The sequence below is a fragment of the Saccopteryx leptura genome, chromosome 3, assembly GCF_036850995.1.
Source record: "Saccopteryx leptura isolate mSacLep1 chromosome 3, mSacLep1_pri_phased_curated, whole genome shotgun sequence".
Taxonomy (NCBI): domain Eukaryota; kingdom Metazoa; phylum Chordata; class Mammalia; order Chiroptera; family Emballonuridae; genus Saccopteryx; species Saccopteryx leptura.
Genome location: NC_089505.1, coordinates 273,875,959 through 273,881,958, shown reverse-complemented (window position 1 = coordinate 273,881,958; position 6,000 = coordinate 273,875,959). Strand labels below are relative to the sequence as shown.

The window sequence follows — 6,000 nt, the reverse complement described above, 5'->3', positions numbered from 1 at the left end:
CATTTGCTCTCTCTCTCTTGCCCCCGCCAACCCCGAGATTGGCCTCTCCAGACCCCATCTTGGGAAGTAAAACCTAATTAGACTAAAACTCTCACTCATCTTCTTGTGCAATTCTCTGTGCTGGGTGCTGAGGAGGATGCAAAAGAAAGAAGGCAATTTCAAATTTCAAGCACTCAAGGTCTAAGGGAGAGAGAAAAGGTGCAGCACAAGGCAGAATGAACTAAGTGCCAAGAGAAGGAAAAACCGAAATGCTCCGGGAGCAGAAACAAGAGAGGCGGGGCGACAATAACCGTGGCGTGGAGATGATTTGAGCTGTGTGGTAGATAGAACTTTTCTAGGTGAACATAGGAAGTTCTAGTTTCAAAAGGACTTCCCTGGGATGGGAAATACATAGCAGCAGTCTTAGATGTGTGAAGGGCAACTGTAAAAACAAACAAACAAAAAACTGACAAAATAGGATGGAGGCCTTGGTACTAGACTAGGGAAGCTGTTCTTGGTAATTTAAGCAAAAGGAAGCCGATGAAGGTTTTCGGGAGTCAGGGTGTACTTCAAAACTTCACTTCAGGACAGTTAACCTGGAAAGAGGGTGAAGAACAGATTGGCAAGAGGAGAGACGTCAGGCTGAGAAATCAAACAGGTGGGTGTGGAGTAGAGGCAGAAGGCGTAGAAAGGAGGTGACAGCTACAATAGGCTCTGAGCCCGAGATGCGGCGACGGCTAGGGGTAGACACTCCTGGACAAAACTCCCTCTCACTCTGAGGGACTGGGAGGAGTCAAAGTCAGAGCAACAACTCCAGGTGACGTTGGGCGCCCAAATGCGACCTCCGATTGGCTACTCCTGCCGCCAGTCCCTACAGGAGGCGGTGCCCTGCCCCCGCCTGTCCCGGGCTTGGTGTGAGGCGGGCGCCGGCTGAGAGCCCCAGGAGCCCTGCACCAGGCGCGGCTGGGACTTCGGGTGCGGCCGCCGGGGGCTAGTAGCAGAGGTAAGCTGATGGGAAAGGCGGGGGCTACGGGGCGACCTCAGTGCCTCGGATGCCCGGGTGTCCCCGCCCCCGGGAGAGCGCGCGGTCCCAGGGGCTTCGCGGGTCGGAGGCTGGGGGTGGCCGGCGGAGGCGGCGGGCTGGGACCCCAGGGATCGCGCAGGCTGGCTCAGGACTAGCCTCCGCGCGTCCCGCCGCGGCTCTCCAGCGTCCGCCCCCTCTCTGCCCCCGGGACTGGGGTCTCATCTGGGGGCGGGGGGCGGCGGCGCCTCGCCACCCAGTCTCCTGTGACATTTTGTTTGAAAAAGCGGGGCCCCGGTTTATGGTGCGGAGCGGGCACTCAGGGGGTCGCACCCGGGAGCCCCGCGTCCCCGGCAGAGGGGCCCACGCAGTTGAGGATGCTGCGGCTCGGCCTCGGCTTCTTGGGAGCCCCACTGTGATCTTGGGACGAAACTTCGCAAAACTTGAAAGAACCATTTTCTACACCTCGAATTGACGGAATACCAGAGTGCCCTTATGTGACCTACCATGAAACTGCGCTGTCCCTGAAGTTATTAGACCACTTTTAAGAAGACAGAACGTTTGAACTGCAGATTTGATGTGCGAAATGCAGTGGAAAGAGAAGTTAAACCATTTACAGTGTACAAGCTGTGCTGTGCTACCTGCAGGTTACTGCTTTCTTTGTGAAAATGACCGTCGCGAGCCTGTCCTCACAGCGGTGTGTGTCCCCCCAGGACCTGTGGACTGAGGTGCATGGCTGTTCTGGGCAGTGTCACCGAAGAGCACAGGCTGTACTGAAGTGGGGATGAGTGATGGTCCGGAGGTTCCTTCAACAAGGCATGCCTCAGTGTGGCCAGGAAAGATCTTTTTTGCTTTAAGGGGGAAAAATACAGTTACCTGGCCAGGTTAAGCTGTGCTCTAAGAGGAGAGAATTAAAGAGTATGAGTGGCCACCCTGAGCCTCATCAGGGTAAGTTTAAGAAGATGAATTCGTTCTTTGCTTTTTCTTTCTCTTTTGGGATTTGGGAGAGAAACAGGAAGTCAAAGACTCAGAGAAAAGAGCTTTCACTCTACAATTGTAAACAGTTAATTTTGTGTCAGTAAATATTTCCAAAAGTCATTGGGGCATTTGGAAAACCAAGGCGTTTTCCTGCCCACTGCAGCAAAGAGAGGTTACTTTCAAACTCAGAATCTAGTGATGACTTTTATTTAGCAAGTGGATATTGCTCCCAAAGCTATATAATTGGTTCTATAAAATCAGTGGTAATGGAAAAGGATGATGGATATTGTTCAAAATTAGAATCTTTACTCAAGATGATGCATTAACACAGTAGTTACTTTATATTAACTGAAATTACAGAATAAAATGAGGAAATCAGGTGTCTAGACCTCATGGCAGACCATTAGCCAACCAATCTAGTTATTAATTTTAAAAAAAATTATGATCCTATTAATAGGGACTGCAGACATTAAATGCCAATAATATTTTAAGGTTTTGCTACTTAACTGTAAAATAGGTAATTAGCAGAACCAAAAAAGTGAATAGGCATTTCAGCTTAGAATTTATATATTGTGTCAATTTTATAGCAAAGTACTCTTTGACATATGTCTGTTTCTTGTCATTTTTGAGATTAAGAATTACCTCTAGATTATTTGAGTTAATAATGGAATTCTTGACAGAGATAACTACAAACAAGGGATCATTGACCTTGTTAATGTTGACCTAATATAAATCCACTTAAACTGTTACTTTTTCTTTACTCCTTTGTAAATATATGTTTTTTCTCAAATTAAGGTATAATTCACAAACCATTAAATTTAATATTTTAAAGTACACAGTTTAGTGGTTTTCAGGATAGTCACAAGGTTGTCCAGCCAATTAGCACTATCTAATTCTGGAATATTTTCATTACTCCATAAAGAAACCCCAAATGGATCATTATTGCCCTCTCTTCACAGCCCCTGGCAATTACCAACCAAATTTCTGTCTCTTTGGATTTACTTATTTCATATAAATGAAATCACACAATATGTGGCCTTTTGTGTCTGGCTTCTTTCACTTGGAATTTAGGGTAATGTTTTCAAGTTTCATCCATTGTAGCATGTGTTAGTACTTTATTCTTGTTTTGTGGTTGAATAATATCCATTCATCTAATAATGGACATTTGAATTGTTTCCATTTTCTTGACTATTTAAATATTGCTGCTGTGAACATCTGTGTAAAAGTTTGGGTGTAGATTCATGTATTCAATTCTTGGGTATATATGTATACTTAGCATTGGAGTTGCTGTGTCATCTGGTATCTTTATGTTAAAACAGTTGAGGAACCAATAAAACTATTTTCCAAAGCAACTGTACCATTTTTACATTCTCAGTAGCAATGTCTGAGAGTTCCGATTTCTCCCTTATGAACACTGTTATTACATGTCTTTTTTTATTTTATTTTATTTATTCATTTCAGAGAGGAGAGAGAGAGAGAGAAAGGGAGAAGAGTAGGAAGCCTCAACTCCCATATGTGCCTTCATCAGGCAAGCCCAGGGTTTTGAACCGAGGACCTTAGCATTCCAGGTTGACTTTTTTTTTTTTTTTTTTTGTATTTTTCCGAAGCCAGAAACAGGGAGGCAGTCAGACAGACTCCCGCATGCGCCGACCGGGATCCACCTGGCACGCCCACCAGGGGGCGATGCTCTGCCCATCCGGGGTGTCGCTCTGTTGCAACCAGAGCCACTCTAGCGCCTGAGGCAGAGGCCACAGAGCCATCCTCAGCGCCCAGGCAAACTTTGCTCCAATGGAGCCTTGGCTGCGGGAGGGGAAGAGAGAGACAGAGAGGAAGGAGAGGGGGAGGGGTGGAGAAGCAGATGGGTGCTTCTCCTGTGTGCCCTGGCCGGGAATCGAACCCGGGACTCCTGCACGCCAGGCCGACGCTCTACCACTGAGCCAACTGGCCAGGGCCCCTCTAATAGTCTTTTTAAAAAAGGTTATTCGGCCCTGGCCGATTTGCTCAGCAGTAGAGCATCGGCCTGGCATGTGGAAGTCCCAGGTTCGATTCCTGGCCAGGGCACACAGGAGAAGAACCCATCTGCTTCTCCACCCTTCCCCCTCTTCTTTCTCTCTATCTCTCTTCCCCTCCTGCAGCCAAGGCTCCATTGGAGCAAAATTGGCTCAGGCGCTGAGAATGGCTCCATGGCCTCCCCATCAGGTGCTAGAATGGCTCTGGCCACAACGGAGCAATGGCTGGTCAGAGTAACATCACCTAGTGGGCATGCCAGGTGGATCCTGGTCGGGCACATGCAGGACTTTGTCTCTCTGCCTCCCTGCTTCTCACTTCAGAAAAATACTGAAAAAACAAAATCTTTGTCAAAAATCAAATGAATGTAAATGTTTAGGTTTTATTTCTGTACTCTGAATTTTATTCCATTGATCTCTATGCCAGTACCACATAGTCTTGATTACTGTAGATTTATAGTAATTTTTGAAATTGGAACATATGAGTCTCACAGATTTTCAAGATTGTCTTGGCTTTCTAGGTCTCTTGAATTTCCACATGAATTTTAGGATCAGCATGTTAATTTCTGCAAAAATACAGTTGGAATGTTGATAAAAATCGCATTGAATGTGTATATTTATTTTTAAGTATTGCCGTCTTCACAAAATTAAGTCTTCCAATCTATAAATATAGGCTGTCTTCCGTTTTTTAGGTTTTTAAAATTTCTTTCAATGATATTTGGCAGTTTTCAAAGTATATCTAAACTTTACATGTCTATTGTTAAATTTATTCTTAAATATTTAATTCTTTGTGATGCTCTTATAAATATATTCTTGATTTCATGTTTGGATTTATCCTGGCTAAGTATATAGAAACATATTGAGAGTTGATTTTTGTGTATTGATCTGGTATCCTGAAACTTTGCTAAATGAAATAGTTCTAATAGTTTTCTTTGTGGATTCCTTTAGAATTTTCTGTATATTAGATCATGACATCTGAAAACATAGGTAGTTTTGGTTCTTTCTTTCCAATCTGGATGCTTTCTATTTCACTTTCTTGCCCTAGCTAAAACCTCCAGTATGATGTTGACTAAAAATGCTGAGAACAGACATCCTTGTCTTATTTCTCTTTTAAATTATTTGACTGATTGATTAATTGAATGATTTTAGAAAGACAGAGGGAGGGAAAGAGGGCAGGAGAGAGAGAGAGGCATTCATTTGTTGTTCCATTTAGTTGTGCATTCATGGCCACTTCCCATATGTGCCCTGACTGGGGATCAAACTCACAACTTGGAGTTCCGTCACAATGCTGTAACCAGGTGCTAACCGGCCACGGCCTGATTTTTTATTGACTTTATTATGGTGACATTGGTTCACAAAATCATAATGTACAACTCAATAAAACATAATGTGCAGCAGAATTAAGAACAAGTTTGTTACTGACAAAATGCATTTTTTACTTCTGCGTCATTGGTAGTAAATGTTGATGTGGGTAATGAAAAAGGTCATTAAAAAGGCTAATATCTTTAGAAAAAACTCAGAGAACAACGGGTAAGACTTTTATAAAAACGAAATCAAAAGAGAATGATTTTCAGCTCAACAATGATCAGTTTCCCTTAAATTATGGTTATAATTGAGGAGCATCTGAAGGCTTTGACATGGTTGTGGTGCCTTTGATAAAGTTGTAGCTTTTGTAGGACAACTTTGCTTATATGTATTTCTAAATTATTGAATGATATAAGTATTAATGTGAAACTGATTTAAGCATAATACAATATTTATACCAGGAAAATAATCTTTTGTGGGTTTAGAAACTGCTATAAGGTAGGAGTTATATTACACTGAATGTTGGAAAAATAAATTTCATTAATATGTGGAGACATATTTTTGTAAAACAAAAGAGCAGAATAGTTCATTTTCAGCTGCAGTTCTATCCTTGGGTTCTAGGAGTTTTGCTGTCACATATATTTCATGACTGGGGCTTGGCTTCCTCAGAAGAGCCATTTCTAATGCAAAGTCTATCAGTTCATAGAAAGA

At 43.2% G+C, this 6,000-nt stretch overlaps 1 protein-coding gene across 1 annotated transcript in view; it reads left to right on the top strand.

Moving 5' to 3' along the window:
* The first annotated feature begins 887 nt into the window (after positions 1–887).
* The window catches only part of PLEKHH2 (pleckstrin homology, MyTH4 and FERM domain containing H2), a 110,092-nt gene continuing 104,979 nt past the window's right edge, over positions 888–6,000 (top strand). Inside the window, exon 1 of the mRNA XM_066378388.1 lies at positions 888–982. The gene's annotated coding sequence lies outside the window, so the exon portion shown is untranslated. The remainder of the gene's footprint in view (positions 983–6,000) is intronic.